This window comes from Psittacula echo (genome assembly GCF_963264785.1).
Source record: "Psittacula echo genome assembly, chromosome: 1".
NCBI lineage: Eukaryota > Metazoa > Chordata > Aves > Psittaciformes > Psittacidae > Psittacula > Psittacula echo.
In genome coordinates, this window is record NC_137735.1 from 162,217,112 (window position 1) to 162,234,234 (window position 17,123).

Sequence of the window (17,123 nt, forward strand, 5' to 3'; positions counted from 1 at the left end):
CTCAAGATCAGAATCATTGTTGCATCCAGACATGGCCATTGTGTGGGTTTCTGTCTCTGCAATAGTCATAAGTTTAAAAAATATATTGATTTTATAATTAAGGCGCTCTGCAATCATAAAGTTAAAAGCCATGCAAACAGATACACAGAGACCACATCAAGATAAACAAACATTTAGATTTAACACAGCATAAGTGCAATAATCACCCATAAATGTAGTAATCACCAACTGTTTAATATAAATCAGGAGCAAACAAAAGAAGAGATGGAATGGAAATTATTATTTGTACTAGAGAAGCTGCAGAGACCACAACCAAGATCACAGCTCTCTTATGCCAGGCAGCACCCACATACATAATGAAAGGCAGCCCTTGATGCAAACAGCTCCAGAATGAAGTTCGAACTTGAACAGAGAAGTAGTGGAAGTAGAGGTACGCTCCCATCTCTCAAGGTCTATCAGGGCAAAGCTGAGCCCTCCTGATGCCCAGATCCATCTCCACCACGCAGCGTACGAATGAGATTAAACTGGCAGTTGATTTTATTTCATAGAATCATAGAACCGTAGAATCATAGAACCATAGAGTGGTTTGGGTTGGAAAGGGCCTTATGATCGTCCAGTTCCAGCCCTCCTGCCATGGGACACCTCCCACTAGAGCAGGTTGTTCAAAGCCCTGTCCAACCTGGCCTATTTCATGCATACAATCAAATTGTCAGGAAAAATAATGCAATTTCTTCCTGGGCTGTTTTTGGCAATGGTAGAAGTACCTTTTCAGCCTGTGACTGTGGGAGACCTGAGCTCGCTGACAACCCAGCAGCAGAGACACCAGTGTGTGGGGAGAGCCTCTCCAACTCTCCTTCAGTGCTTTCCTGCTCTTTAGAAACCACAAAATGTTCACTGAGCAGGAACGGTGAACAAGGTGGCCCAGCAAGAAGCTCACGGGGTCGTTTTTCTTCTACTACATCAATCACAAAGTAGGATTCATCTCATTTAGCTGGAGATGTTTATATTTAAGTTACTCACCTCAAAGGCTCCTTTGATGCTGAAAAAAGCCTTTTTTAGCCTTTTGGAGAACATTCAGACATTTTATCCAAGGCATGGCAGCCCCTGAGTATTGGCTGAGGGATATCTGCAGCAGGGATGTCTTGTAGGTATTCCAAACCCAAACCCTCTGTCCTCCCAACCGCAGCATGGATTTGGAAAGCCCTATTCTACCTGCCAGGGAACCATCAATAGGGGCTGCAGGAGGGATAGGGAGTGGAACAGGCTTGGATTCAATCACCACCTTCATCTGACCCTTCTTTCTGCTGCATGGTACATTTTCTCCGCAAGATGCTGCCTGTTGCATCTTTAGCATGATCCTCTGATGAGTTTTTCATGTTGTTTCAACCTGAAAATAGTGGAGGTTAATTTATCACCTTCAATTACTGCAGCATCTCAAAACCAAAAGAAAACAAAGTATTTTATTTCTCCTGTTGGCCACCCTTTCTACTTCTCCTCCAGAGGGGGCTGTGATCCCAGGATGTGCAGAATATGTCAAGTGTCATGTTGTCTAATTCCCCCAGCCACAGACAGATAAAGAAAGAAAGACAACTCCTATAAGCATTTTAATTAAATGTTAAAAGCCCTTGATTAAAGAGCCATAAATCGCTGAGAGATCTTTACATTTCTAGAATGTCTTATGTCCTGGCATGTACCATTCTCTATCACCTACTCATTTGGCTGAAGTGGCAAGAGATGGGTACCTCCAAATGCTGGCCATCAGCCGCTGATCTCCTATTAGATAAAAGGATAATAAGGAGTGGAAACAACCCTTAAATCAGGGTAATATAAATGTGCTGGCAGGAAAACCCTGAGGATTAGGGCTTGTGTCCCCTGGGAAGTGATATTTGTTTTGCTGTCCTGGTACACCAAGTGTAGCGTGGGGGAAGCTCATAGACTCATAGAATTGGATAGGTTGGGAAAGACCTTTAAGTTCATCAAGTCCAGCTGTAGCACTGCCAAGTTCACTACTAACCATGCCCATAAGTGCCACATCTATTTTCAGCTGTGTGGCTTTATCCTGGTGCAGCCTATGACTTGTGTGGTAGATGAAGGCAGGGCTGTGGTATCTGCAGGGCTGGTGATGCTGGCTGCAGTCCTGTGTGATCCAGACCTGCTGCCCTAGAGAAGATGTCAGTGAATTCACTCTGCTGCAATGCAGGAGTGAGCTCCTGTACCAAAGTGCTTCCACTCTCAGCACACACAGATAACCCTGGGCTGGAGCAGAGCATGGATACAGAGCACCCTGGATAGGTCCACATTCAATGAAGAACACACCTGAGGTTCCCCATGGCTTTGCTTTTTTCACCTAAGGCTCTTTAACCTCTCCTGCTGATTTAGCCTGCCATGAGTCTGATGTTCAGGGACGCAGGTGGGAGATGGCCAAAACTGCAAAGCATCCTCTCTGTGCAGGTGGACTTCTATATCCAGGAATCTGGTCCTGCTATGTGCGCGCACCATATCAAACCTGTGCATGAACACTGGCTCAGAGACATGCCAGGAAAACACTTGCAAAATGGAAACCTGTTTTGAAACCCCTCAGAAACCTCATGTCTTGTCTATCAGAGCATGCAACACTGCTCACCAGTCACAAGGATGAATCAGGGCTCACCTCTTTCAGTGATCCTCTGCTGTAGGTGAATTTAATCCAATGTCTCAAAGTGTGACAAGGAATGTAATTATTTGGAAGTTCTATGAAGGAAGAGAGGGTCAAACCTGCTGGATAATTTATTCATTACTAATATTTCCAGAAGCTGTAATTGAGGTGCTCTTTTAATTGTCCAAGCCACACCAAAAAGCAGCTTTTCTCATAATGGCTTCGAAAGTAACTGTCATTCAGCTGTATAAACCTCGATCAAAGGTGGCTTTTGACAGGCTGATGGTATCACCCACTGCCTTGCTTTTATATTAGCTTATTAAAATTGATCCTAAATAAACCTGATACGCCCCAAATTATTTTCCTTAAATTAATTTGAATGCAATTTGTCCTGGGCTTGATTCACTGCCATGTTGAATCTCACAATGCAAACACAAGTTTGTTGGGTCACTTTAATTAATTTGATTCTATATCTCAGCCCTCCTCCCCATCACCTGCAGTAAATGGAATTATTGAGGAATAACAGAGATAATGCTGGCAAAATAATACACTGTGACAAGACCAAGCTTTGCTTCTTTAGGAGGGGAAAGAAGAAACATACAGAACACGTTGAGGTGGTTTATTTGTGATTAAATGCTTCTGCTTTGCCTCAGCATTTATCTTTCGGGGACAGCTCCAGATCAGACCAAATGCATCACTCTATTAGCATTATCTCTCTGTACATTTGAGTGGGGCTCCCTAGATAATAAAGGGTTACAACATGTGTATCCAGCTTTTATTTCTTTGGTGGGGATTTGCACGAAAGGCGTTAGGAGGAGGAGAAAGATGGGGGAGGGATGCTGCTCCCAAGTTGTTTGGGTGAGAAGTCAAATGGCTTCAAAGAGATGGAGTGAAGTGATTTAATTCAAAGCCCCTAACTGAGACATTGGTGCCGGCAGCTGTACAAAATGACCTGGGTTTAAAGAGATAATGTTGGGTCATTTTCTTCAAAGGCCTCGTCTTGAAGTGCTGAGGAGCTTCACAACATAGCCCCTGCATCCCGAGAGCTTTGTCTGAGTGGAAAAAGAAATGGGGAAAAGGAGGTGGTCCAGATGATCCAAAACATAGCAGGAATTTGGGGTGAAGGGACTCCCAAAAGGAGCATGTAGTGGTTTGAGAGAGTGATGGAAAGAAACTGAAATAATCAGGGGTGCAAGAAAATCAGATGCTTTTTGCCGTACCTGGATGAAGGAGATTTTCCCATAGGAAAGTTGGGAAATGGAAGAAACAGAGAGGTGGAGATCTTAGCATGATTCAGAAAATAAATCCTGGTAATGGAAACATCCATACGAATAGCACGTAAAGTATGAGCATGTTCCTCTATAGAAGGGAAACCTCTTGTCCCATACTTTGCTTATGTGAGTATGGGTGGCTCCAAGCACCCTCAGTGGCAGTGGTCAAAGGCTGAATTTCAGTCTTCACAGACCACTGTCCTGATCTGCTTGGCAGTTTGTATACACTCGGAGGTGGGAGGAGGTAAAATACTGTGTTTAGAAGAGAGAAAGTTAGAATTTGCACTCTTGAGATGTTGCACCATCAGTTTATAGCACTGCAAAGGGTTCACAGCTCTTCAAAGCTGCCCTCCAGTGCATCCTTTTCTCACCACAGATGAATCCATCCAGCACAGAATAGGAAGAAAGGAAATCAACACTGTTTTCTATAGGTCCTACCAATAAACAAAGTGGAGAAGGCAGGTACTGTGTTTCTGTACATGCATACATATATGTTTTGTGGGGTTTTTGGAAGGGCTGGTTGAATAAGCCCCATTTCAACATTAGATAAGACATGCGTGCTATTGTGAATATATGAGCATTTTGAGGGGTGCCTTATAAAGGTCTGAGCAGCATCATTGTGTCTGTAAATCCAGGGGACCAGAGTGACCGTGTACCGGCTATCTAACAAGTGATACTCTTCATCAGGGAAAAGGCTTTTCCTTTCCCTTCCTGTTTCTCTTTCTTCAGTCACCCTACTCCACTCCCCCCCTTTCTTGTCGTTTCTCCTTCTGCTCTTCCTTTCTGATACCATGGTGATGAAGCTGACATATAAGAATAGCTATTCTTCACTGGGGTTCCCGCAACATCCCAAGATGAGCTTCTGCTTCTCCCCCTCTTTGTCTCCCACGTTTTCTAAGTGGGGTAACTCCATGTGCTGCCAACCCCACACGCTAAGAAATATGGGCTAGCCTTCCCCCTTCTCCCTCTTTCCTATTTCCATGTGATTGGCTTAAAAATCATGAGTTGCAACAGAAATACTCATAAATATTTGGCTTGGTTTCCTTCTTTTTCTGTTTGTTCTTTTAGCTTGATGTTCTAACAAAGCAAACCTTTTGCCATGGCTACCTACCCGTGCCTAACACTGATTTGGGGCAGTTTCAGCCACATTTGACAAGCAGTGGGATGATCTTGTTTCTGAAAGTTTTGTGGAAGTAGGTGGCTGGGTAGATGTGGTGAGGAAAATACTGAAGATGCACAGGAAAGAGGCTTTATAAAAACCTGCTCTTCACAAGTAGCTGTGATTCACATCCACAATTAGCTGGGAGATTTGGTAGGCTGTAAAGTATATTTTGCATTTCCATTTCCTGCTGTCCGAGGGTGGCAAATTTCCCAAAACGCCTTCCCAGATTTATTACCAATTGCAAGGTCTGGGTCTTCTTGGGAAAATCCCTACAGGTCCAGCCTGGCTCCTGTCTTCTCTCCTGCACTTTTGGTACCCACTGGAGCATCACCCAGGAGCTGCATCACAGCAGCAAGCCTGACCCAGGCTCTCAAATCCCAAAGTAAAGCCTTAATCTCTGGATTAAGCCCTTTCCCTCTTTAGGCTGTCCTATTTTCCTTTGGATTTCTTGTGATTTGAGCATTGCTTCTCCTTAGCTGAATCCAGCCAACCCTTTCAATACTGTGTGCCTCCAGTGTCAGCATCCAGCTCCCTCCTTCCAGACAGTCTCCAGCTCCTCCTGCATGTCTCTGGTCTGCTTTTCTCTGTCTCTCTACCAATTTCTCCATCTCATCCTTCAACCTCCAAAACCTCCACACTCCTTGTCTCCTATTGGTGCTCTCCAGCCATCCCAAGCAGGGTTTGATTGCTCTTCCCATTTGCATTGTCCTCCAGAACGAAAAAACAATGGGTTTGTCCCGCTTTCTCTGGTTGTATCTTATCACTCCACCTGCCTGCTTCCAATATTATTCCCTTTCCCTCGTCTCCTGCAGTTTGAAGTAGCCCCTCTCAGGCGTCCCCTCATTTAATTCGACAGCCCCAACCTGAGTTTTATATTCTCCTTATCATTATGGCCTGACTGCTCCCCTGGCTCTCATTTCACCCTGCCTCTGTCCATCTGCCTCTCTTCTGTGGCCGTCCCCCTTCTGTTTTGTTTGGACAAGTGACAGCCTGAGTGTGAGCAGTGGTGATAATGGTTGGCAAATATTTGCAAGAAGAAGGAGAAAAATTGCTCATTGGGGAGTTTCAAGGGAGAGGGCAGGGGGTGAATAGAGGGGAGGGGAGAAGGCCGGGACATGGTAGATGGGTTAGGAAGATGTGCGGATGATGCTGTCGGACTGAGTATATCATAAATCCCCTCTGCGTGGACAGGGGATATGTAATGAGCATCTCTCTCATCCCTGGGTCTGCTTGGAAGGGCAGGATCTACCTGGCAGTGGCACCTTGCTTCAAAGTGGAGATGGGGAGGGATGAATTGGAGCAGGAGGATAGAGAAGAAGGAATGGGAAGGGAGACAAGGGGTTGAAATCACAATAAAAAGGGGAACTTTGAGCTGAATAATTCTGGAAAGCTTCCTGCAACTCAACTGGAGCTGGTGATTTAGAGTATGAATAATGTTAGCATGATCTGGAGCTTATACTGATGGGAAAAAGCCCTGGTGACAAAGCCAAGGAAGGGACAGTCAGACCCTGCAGGTCTGTGGCTCCTGCTGTTTGCTGAGTTTATTCCCTGGTGCAATGTAAAGAACATCCAAACAAGTGTTAAAGAAATGAACTCAAGCCGTACCTCTGGCTGATACTGCATCATCACTGCTAAAGGGCTAGGAGAAGGGGGAGACATTAGATAACTGATGTAAGTATTATTCAATGTCCTACTAATAAATGTGCCCCCAACAGTACACTGTGTGGACTGGCACGGGAGTGAAGGGAGCTGCCAGAAGCTGCACAGCAAATTAGTGGCAGAGGAGATAGTGTCCCTTGCACAGTTCTGCTCCATGCCAGGACACCTCTGATTTCTTGAATACACTAATGTGCAACCCCTGAGACTCTGAAGACAAAGCACAAGTGAAGGATGTCTTAGATGGATCCTCTCAAGGGCTTTTTCTCAGACCCGTCGTTAGAAACTGGTTTCAAAGAGATTCTGACCATAGGGGAAGGCAGTGGCTGGTGACCAAATGACACAATCCCACTCTTCCCTGCAAATATCTTCTTCCTTTGCAGGTTTTTATAGCACTTTTATCTCATTTTCTATCAACATGACCCTTCCTGAGGCTGCTAAAACTGCCAGAAAAGCTGATAATGCGACAACCCCATCAGCCAACACCCAGACCAAAACCTGCCCTTTGGGGCAAAGCTCATCCCACCCCTCCCCAAGGTGTCAGGAGTAACAACACAGAGCTGTGGACATGCTTACAACAGCTTGCAGTGGATTCCTCCCCCCCCAAGCATGATGAAGACATCCTTTGTCAGCAGCAGGGATGGTGACAGCTACCCAGGAGAGGATGATTTCCTTTCGGGTGTCAGCAAAGCAGGGCAAGTTGGTAACCCTTCAACACCTAAACGACTAAAAGGCAGAAAGGGGTGAAGAAGAGACCCTGAGGAACAAGCTCATAAGCAAACAGCCCTCTCCCCAGGGCTTTTTTGTAGGATTTCACCCAGTTTTAGGCATTTCCAGAGCTGCCACCAAGCGCGGTCGCTGCAGGTGGCGCTGCAATGTAGGTTTTTAGCTACTGGAGCTGTGTAAGCAGCAGCTCTGGCTTTTAGCAACTTAAATCCCATGTTGGTTTAACAAACTTGTAAAATGGCGGGGGGGGGGGGGGGGGGAAATAATGATTAAAACCACCCCAAACTACCAAAACTTCTTCAATTCCTCCTTCTCTTTCTCTTTTCTTTATGTTTTTGACTTTCAATCGGCTCCTTGCTTTGTTATTGAAGTTAAAGTGCACAGAGGCACATCCTCTGAAAAAAAGGTGTTTTCTGCTCTTTGGGTGTTGTTGGAAGTGATCCCTGTGTGTGGCTCGGGTAGTAAGGCATGAAATGACAGGATATGTGTGCTGTTTGCTGCTGTCCCGCTTGTCACAGTGGTGCCATCAGCATCCAGGACTTTACAAGCAATGGGGAACAAACAGGTGTTTTGGGACAGCATAGGGGGAAATCAGGGATGGGAGGTCTTTTGAATGGAGACAGCATGGCTCTGTCTCTTCCCAGATGATGCTGATAGCAACTTCAGTGCTGTTTGGGGCTGAGACCTGGTGAGTTGTTTCCCTGGAGCAGGGCAGTTGGGGTACCCAGCACCTCTCCAGAGGGACCCATGATCTCTGCTGTCACTGTGGCTGGGGACAAAATATCTTCTTGATGACAACAGGGTGAGCCTGAACCCTCCTTGTCCTTGGGCTCTTTTACTGCTGCTATTCACAGGTCAGGGGAGGTCATTTGGTTTTTCCAGCCCTAACCCTTTCACGCTCGCGCTGCCTAGTTCATGAAAAGGCCTATAAATAAAGTCTCATTTGTCACTCACCCCTTTATGAACCCAAACAGCACATGGATATATTGATTCATGCCATTGTCTGAAGAAGCAGAAGGAATCTGTATTAATTAGAAGGAATCTGTATTAATTTCTTCCTCCTCACCAGATAGTGAGAAGTAATCTTGGCGTATCCAGATTATCCCTTTTCAGCAGAACAGCCTGGTTTTAAATGTAAGACCAAATTTCCCAGAGATTTTGATATGTTTTATTAAATGGAGCTGCAAGCCAGGCTGGACATTAAATAATACTGTCCTGCTCACAACAGCAGTGATCTTTAGAGGTTACTAACCTGCCATTGTATCTCTCAGATTTCCGCCTCGCTCTTCCGTTGTCATTTTGGTGTGTTATTACTCTTCAGGCTTCACATAGTATTCATTTCTCTGAATGAAAACAAATGACTCCTTGCAAGAGGCAGGAGATAAAGAAGAATAAATACATTTTATGCACCACCTTAAGAAAAGAGGGGGGATCTGAATCCCCATCCATCCATCAGGAAATGTAAAGCAGAGCTCAGGCAAAATGCACGCGCGTGCACAGGCACGTGTCGGGGAGATAAAACTTAGTTTAAGGGAAAACGCATGATATTGTTAAATGTGATATTGTTAAAAATAAATATCTTGGAGGATGCAAATAGGCCCCCGTGTTTGGTGGCATAAATTGAGGATGATTAAAAATACAAAGCTTGGATTAAGCCTGATTTCCTATGAATGGGAGAGGCTGGGGTTGGGAGGGAGGAAGGGGAGTCCTGCTGTGCTTGGTGCTGTACAGTGTACTTCCTGAGAGGCAATCCCTGCTTCTCACTATGGCTATCACTCTCCATTAGTGGTGGGACACCTTTACCATCCCTGCTGGATGCATTCCTCTTGTGTACGGGGTAAAGGTAAGCTGCAGGGTCACCCTGAGGGTTTTCCCCTCCCTGCCTTGATGTGAGCATGGCCAACATCTCTGGAAGCAAAGGTGGTTTCTCCTTTGCTTCCCTTTCACTTCCATAGACCTTTGCAAGATGCCCATCAGGGCTCCCCAGTCTTCTACAACGAGGAAGCCCTGTTGCTACGTGCTGCTATCAACACCCCGAGAGCATCTCTTTCCTCCCAACCATCTGCTGCCTGCTCTACTTTGGGCTCCAGGAGAGCCCTGGTATTACCTGCAGAGAGGATGTCAGGGCTCTCCATGGGGGGAACTCTGCAGACCACAGCCTGCTGGACATGGAACTCAGGCAGTGAGCACTAATAGCTTTTACAAAACACTATTATTCCTACGGCTGCCAGGAATTAAATGAAGACCCGGAGAGCAGAGCAGCTTGCAGCCGCTCTGTAGGATTACTGCTCACCCAAGCTGAGAGATTGATCTTCCCCCGAGCCTCCCTGCGCTGGCTCTGATGGGCTCCCCTCCTCATTTGGTCCTCGCTGGAGGAGAGCAGCGGGGCACACGCTGGAGAGGGAAGACGGAGGCAGATGTCAACCAGAGCTGTGATGCAGGAGGGCTTTTTGGAGGTAGCAGCAAGATTGGATTCAGTGATTATATATTTTTTCCCTTTTTTTTCCTCCTTTTCTTGAGGGGCAAAGACATTTCCCAATTAGCCCAATCACATCCTAGGTGTCAGTAGTGAGTAGGAGCGAAGGAAGACACCCGGAGGAGAAATCAAGGCAGCGGGAGTTGCAGCCGTGGGAGAGCGGCGGCCCCGCTCCCGTCCCCATCCTCATCCCTATTCCCATCCCCATCCCCTACAAACTTTAGGGCGGCCAAAAGCTGCTCGGGTGTCCCCCTCCAAAGACAAACTGCGCCCCTCTTCCTTCTCCCCTCTCCCAGGGGTGGGTGGGCTGGCAAAAGGAGGAGCAACTGGCCACTCTCCGCGAAAAAAAAAAGGGGAAAATAAAGGAAAGGCAGAGAAAAAGGACGGAAAGGGATTTTTATATTATTATTGATATTATTATTATTGTTGATATTCTTCTTCTTATTATTATTGTTATTGCTATCCCCCCTGCCGTGCTGGACTCGCATTCCCACCGCACTTCCACACCTCCCCGGCTTTTTCCATCGCTTCCTATTCGGAAGAGGGGTGTGTGCCTCTTCTCGTGTCTTGTGTTTGCAAAAGGAGCCTGAGTGTCCAAGCCCGCTCCCGCAGCCACCATTGGCGAGGAGGGCTGAGGAGGAAGGGCTGGCGAGACAGCCGCAGTGCGAGCCCTCCGCGGCGGGCGGGCGGGCGGGCAGCGGCGCGGAGCCGGGCATAGCCGCGTAGCGCATCCCCTGCTTGCACCCCGCCTGCTCGCTCGGCTGCCGGCCTCCCCCCTCCCTCCTTGCTGATTTAGAACCAGGGAGGGGGGGAAGGGCTGGGGGAGGGAGGGAGGGAGGGAAGGGGTGATTTGGGGGGGGAGTGAAAACTGGAGCTGCGTTTCTTTCCCCCCACCCTTAACCCCCCCCCTTTCCTCCTCCCCGGGCTTTGGGCGAGCCAGACACGGTTTGCCCAGTGCAGAGAGAGGGGCTCCGTGTTCCGCCTCCGTGGAGTATTTGGGATTGGAGAGAGACATACACACATACACACACACACACGCACAGAGACCATCTGCAGTGTCAATGCGGCGCCTGCTCTGAAGACTGAAGTGGGGGGAAAGGAGAGGAGAGGAAAAAAAATTATATATATATTTATATAGACCGAAACCCACCCAAAGCAAGCGAGGAGCGTTCTCAGGTAAGGACCCCTGTCCCGCACGGGCAGCGGGGCTGGCGGGAGGGTGCTCCGGAGGATGCCTCGGAGGATGCTGCGGAGGATGCCCCCGGAGGGCCGGCGGGGCTGCAGCTGTACCTGCCCTCCTCACCTGGCGGGAGTGGATGGGGGGGCCCTGGGACACCCCCAAACGCTGCTTCCTCCCCTTCCAGGGGTGTGTGGAAGGGGGGTCGTGGCTGGCAGCGGGGACACCCGCGGGCAGCGGGCACGGCCCCTCTAGTGCCGGCTTTGAAGGATGCTGGTGGGGTTCGCAGCAGGGACTCCCCTTCCTCCACATCCCCAGGGCGGAGGGGACGCGGTGCCCCCCCCCCACCTCCCCGGGGTCCCCGATGGCTTTTTCCCTGTGCACAAGGCTCAACTTTTCTTCCCAGAGGTAGCGGCTCGGGCGGCGCAGCCTGAACCTCATCACCTCACCCCCGGCTGCGGATTTTCCTCCCTTCGGGAGGGATTTTTACCCTTCTCGGTGCTCCAGAGCCTTCTTTGGATGAGGGGCTGGAGGCATTTGGAAACTTTTCCTTGCTCCCGGTGAGGCTGCGGCTGGTCGGGGATGGAATCAGAGCCCTTTTCCCGGCGAGGATCAACACCTCCCGGGTGACCGATGGATAGGTATAGGGGCTACCCCGCGCGGGGAACACCTAGAAGGGAAGGGGGACCCCCGTCGTTTCCCTTCCTGCAAGGCGCTGGAGAGTTTAACTGCCCAAATCCCGGCTGCGAACTAAGAAACCTCCCTCCTTCCGTGCTTATGTGCTGCAACCGAAACCTGCGTTATTGATACTCTTCGTTTATCAGACATATGCCCTTAAATTATGTAGACAGGGAGAAGTGATCTAAACACCGAGCCGGCACATGGTTTTGGTGGAAATATAATACTCCGGCAGCAGATGAGTTCCTCCCAGATAAACAAACCCACTTGCTCAGCCCCAGAAGGGCTAAGTGCTGTTTGAGTTTGTAGCGGCTGCATGTGGCTGCTACATACCCAGCCCAGACGAAACCCTCCTCTTGGGGCCCCATCTGCTCCTAGTGCTGGGGAAGGGTTGCAGCGTTTGCAGGGCTGGATTTGGGTGTAGGACCTGCAGGAACTCGCCTTCATGGAAGGGACCAGGTGGAAAGCTTGTGGCTGCGTTCCTCTCCTATAAAACTTCCACTCAGCGTCTGCTCCGCTTTGCTTTCCAGCCGGGCAACCGTGCCAAAAAGCTCGCTGGAAAACGCACCTGATTTTCCATGGCTTCCCTCCGCCACCGGGATGCGATGCCTTGCGTGCAAGGTTTGCGGAAAGCAAAGGGGATGAGCGGTGCAGAGCGGGAAGGTTTGGACCGGGACCCTTGGGGCTGTCGGGGGATGCTGTTATTCTAGGGAACAATGAATCAAGGGATTTTGACAGCCGGTGCAACCACTCGCAGCCTTCTAGGGACTTAAATTGAGTCCTGAACAAGCATTTTGGGAGGCATAAAGCGTGCTAACTTACTCTCTTTTATCTGTCCTCTGTTTCACCCAGAGCTTGTTTATAGAAGCCGGTTAAATCCGTGAGCGGGCAGGACCACTGGAGCATAGGGTTGCTTTGCTTTGGCGTCTCTGTGATTTTAATTACAGCGTGTGCCTCCCAGGGTGCGATTAGGTGCTTCCTCCGCTTGGCTCTGCCGCTGCCCTAAGGTTTAGGGGATGGGAGCAGCGTTTTGTTTGTGGTTTAATTGCCTCGGGAAGTGTGTGTTTGTTTGTTTGTGCAGGGGAGCCTTCACTAGAGCCGGGCTTCAAGCCGTGCAACAGATGTGTGTCTGCTTTCCGTGTGCAGCCAGGTTTAAACATGCAAGCCCAGCCCCGGCGTGAAAGCCTGGGATTTTCTTCCCTCTTCTGCCCAGACCCGTCCTCCATGGGGGTATCTCCTTTCGAAAGGACGAGTCCAAGGCTTTTGCTTTCTGTCCCATCTTAAGTGCGCGGTGCTCGGCATGAGTATCAAGATGTATCAAGATGTATCAAGATGTAGGTACAAGTATCATCGTATCAAGATGCGGAATAAATGACAGCCGCATCATCTAAGTGTTGTTTATGTCCGAGACGGGTGTTTTAAAGTACAAGCTTGATGATCAATCACAGTGCTGTTGAGAAGCTTTGCTTGATGATTGTAACTGCCTTGTAGGCGCTGAAGACTGGTGTTAAATTTGTTCAGCGTGCAAGCCGGCACCTGGCTAGGGGAGGGATGAGTGCTATTGCAAATCCTAAGAGAAATGCTGAAGTTCTCCATGGGGAAAGGAAATACTCGAGCCTTTTCTCATGCATTCACCTGCCAGCATCCCTCCCTGCACCCTCAGCCAGCCTAATGCTACACAGCCTGTAGATGTGGCGAAGCAAAGGGCTCAGTACAGGCATGATCTTCCACTGGGAAGACAGAAACCATCTTCAGCAGCCAGATCCCGGGGGGCAGTGGGTTGCTAGAGCCGATTTCATGTAGACTCCTCTATTTTTACAGGGTTAGGAGGATGCTCAGCCTCTTTTGTGTTGCATCTTTTTCTTTTCCCTGAATTGCTTTGTCTCTGCCTCCCAGTTTCCTCGATGTTGAGCTGTTGCAATAAAACCCGCCTCCTTCCCGCGGTGCTGGGGTTTGATTTGCGCGCTCACACGCCCCAGGGTGAAAAGCTTTGCGAGGTCTTACGATGCTCCAGCGTACTGAGGGTTATGCGGTGTAGGCATTTATCTCTTCTTTGGAAGAGGGCACTGAAAAGCTTCCTTAAAATCTGATAATGATGTTTGCATGGTAGGTTTGTGCGCTGCGTTGCGATCCTATGCCAGGAGGTTGATAGAGGTAGGGCTTGCTTTTGGAGTTAGTGATGCCAAAGTTTGCAGCTTGCCATTGCCTACAGGTGTTTTTGAGCAAATTGGCATGCTGTCCTGGGGGGCACTTGGATCTTCGTGATTTATTATTCACTGTACCGCTTCAAAGTGAGGTCTCGTATAGCTGAGACTGAAGCGCAACAGATGCTCTGCTGATACTCAAAACTCTCATGTTCTGCTCATGAATCCCCCTCCCCAGTTAGGGATACATTTTAGATTATGGCTGTTTCCCATTATAAAGCCCTCAAACTGCTTATCGCTCAAATAAAAAGCCATTTCTGGTCCCCACCAGTGTGACAAAAGGCTTCAGAGAGCTCTTTCTTACTCCTTCCTTCTTGCTTGCAAGACTCAGTTAATGGACACCAACCGCTCCAGGTGCTCAAGACAATGAGACTTCCCATCTGCACAGAGACTGTGGGCAGCCCACTGACTTACTGCAGGGTATCAGTGATGAATGTGCTTCCCTGCATGACTGTCTTCATAGAATCATAGAATAGTTAGGGTTGGAAAGGACTTTAAGATCATCCAGTTCCATTGCATCCTTTAGGCTTGAGCTCTCGAGGAGCACGAAACAAAAAAAATACATAAAGAAATGCATAGGGCTCCCCAGATGTTTTTCATTCAGAATCTGAAGTGATTTAAACAAAGTATTCTCATTCCCCTGGTGCTGATTGGGAAACTGAGGCACGGAGAGGCAAAAGGTTCAGTCTGCACTCAATGATGGGAATCCTCACTCCCTGCCATGAAATACGAACTGAACCCCAAGTGATACTTAGAGATGAGAGCAGTGAGTGGTCCCCTGCCCTTGAGTCTGATATTCAACAGCCAAGAGCAGTGCTAGGACACTTTCAAGATAGTTTTTCCCCAGTTAAAATGACAGATGGGTGATTTAAAATTGGAAAACCTCATCTTGGCTTCATGCATTGCCTGAACAGCAGCTGTGCTCTCCTGAACCTTGGTCCCTGTGTCTTTAAAATTGGGTACTAATGCTTTTAATCACCTTTGGGAATGGAGAAATCGTTGCAAATCTGAGATGTGCTGTGACACCAGCAGTCTGCCTGGTGATTTTCTGGAACCGGCATTCCTCTTTGGTTTCATTTTGACTCATCCCACTGGAACTATGTGCTTATTCTTCATTGGTGCATGTGCTCTGCTTGAGCTCTTAGAGATGATCTGAATGCTTTGACCAGACACCTTTTTGTTTGGAAGCTCAATGGTTATTTCATTTTAGACACCTCTAGACCATGCAGTTTTGGGACACACACTCTTCAAGGGTGATACCTGGAGCCATGGGAGAAGCCAACTGTTCGCTGAAGTTTCCAGATGTTTCCATTTCAAACACTAATGTTTGTAGAAGACACCAAGTTCTCAGGGCTGGAGGAGAGCTTAAAGAGCTGAATGGGAGCAGTGGCTGCGTTGAAAACTCCATTCCCTGATGGAGAAAACCTGATCTAGTTGAAGATGTCTCAGCTCATTGCAGGGGGGTTGGACTAGATGACCTTAGAAGGTCCCTTCCAACCCAAACCATTCTATGATTGCCCTCTATGCTGCCTATCAGCAGGTGGCTTTGACCTTACTTAGGAGGGATTTCAGTAGAAAGAGAGAGGTCATTTGCAGAGTCTGTGACTTATTTTCACTTCAGGCTTGGCTGCTGACAAGGATTTTCAGTGTTTTTTAAACACTGCATGCTGAAAAGCAGAAATCCAGGCCCAAAAGTCAAGAGGCTGTGATCTGCATAGGAATAATCAAAACCTGCTGCTGAGCATGGCTGGATTTGCACTGGTGACCTAGAAGGGAGATCTTAAGTCGCTGTCTCCCTCGGCTTCCACGCCTGATCTCTGAGTGTCCTTCCAGCTGTATTATCCATACATGAGTGATGCCAGGGCTTTCCCACCAAACCATTGGCAATAAATCTATGGAAGCTGACTGGCACTTGAATTTGCCTTGTCCTTCTGACAGGACGAATGTGTGGATCTAATGCAGATAATATGAGATAGGTTTCCATTACAGGCGTTTGCATGATATATACTCACACTCTTCCCCCTCCTCTGAGCTCATGCAGGGGCCAGAGGAATAAATCTTGATGCTTGGTGAACCCTCGCAGCCAACTCTGCACCGAAGGCATGTAAATGTTTGCAAACTGAGCCACCCCTACTCACTTGTTAGTTCTCCTTGAGCATAAAACACTGCACGGGGGAGGAAAGGTGATGGTGGTGGAGAGGGTTTTAATCCCAGTATTGTTTTCCTTTGAAATAGTGAAGTGATGCTGGACTTGACTGTGCATAGATGGTTACTATTGATGTAGTTGTTCTGAAGCAAGGAACTTGCACTTGCCACTTGCCCTGATGCTCATTCATGAAGAGCCTCACTGGTGAGTGTTAAACTGTTCGATGACTGGAGTTTTAGAGTTCTAGGAATGGGAGCGATGAATTAGCAGTAAATCAAAGCCTGGATGGCTTCGTCCTCAACTGCAGCACGATTTAAATTAACAGTATCTCACCGAGATGAAGTGCTCATAAGTCAAGCACTGGCGTTGTGTCAGTCGGGGCTTCAGCAGCCAGAGCTCAGCCCCTTTGAAACAGAAACCATCAGGAGCCCACATATTGATCCCCAGCTGAACTGGGAAATTGCTACTTCATTTCTTCTATTAAATGTTCTCTCTTTTCATTCCTTTTATTCCTTTTCTCCCTCCAAAGGGAAGATGTTCCTGCTGGGATGTTGGGAAAAGGTCTGCAGATTCCCTACGACGTGCATGTGGCCCTGTTTAACTTGGTTAGAGCATATTTGATTGTAAAAAGGGATTTATTTGTTTTTTTGTGACAGGGGATTTGTCTATAATGTAGTGCTGGAAAGAAAACTCATTTAGAGCCTAAGGAAGTGTATCCTGTTACAATTGCCTATTGATGCAAGTGCTTGGTGTGCAACACAGCTTTATTTTACTTTAGGCAACCTTCTTTTGGGATGCCAAAGGGACAATTGGATTTGCCCCACGGCCAGGAGCAAGCCCCTTGGCTTCTTGTTTCCCTATTTATCAAGTGGGGGTGGTCATGTAGAAGTGACTGTTGCTTTAGCCATCATCTAATAGTCCTTTTGCTCTAACGACCTTTACAAATGACCCAAGTAAGATCATAAAACCAGAGGGGTTCTCTTTGGGAGCTC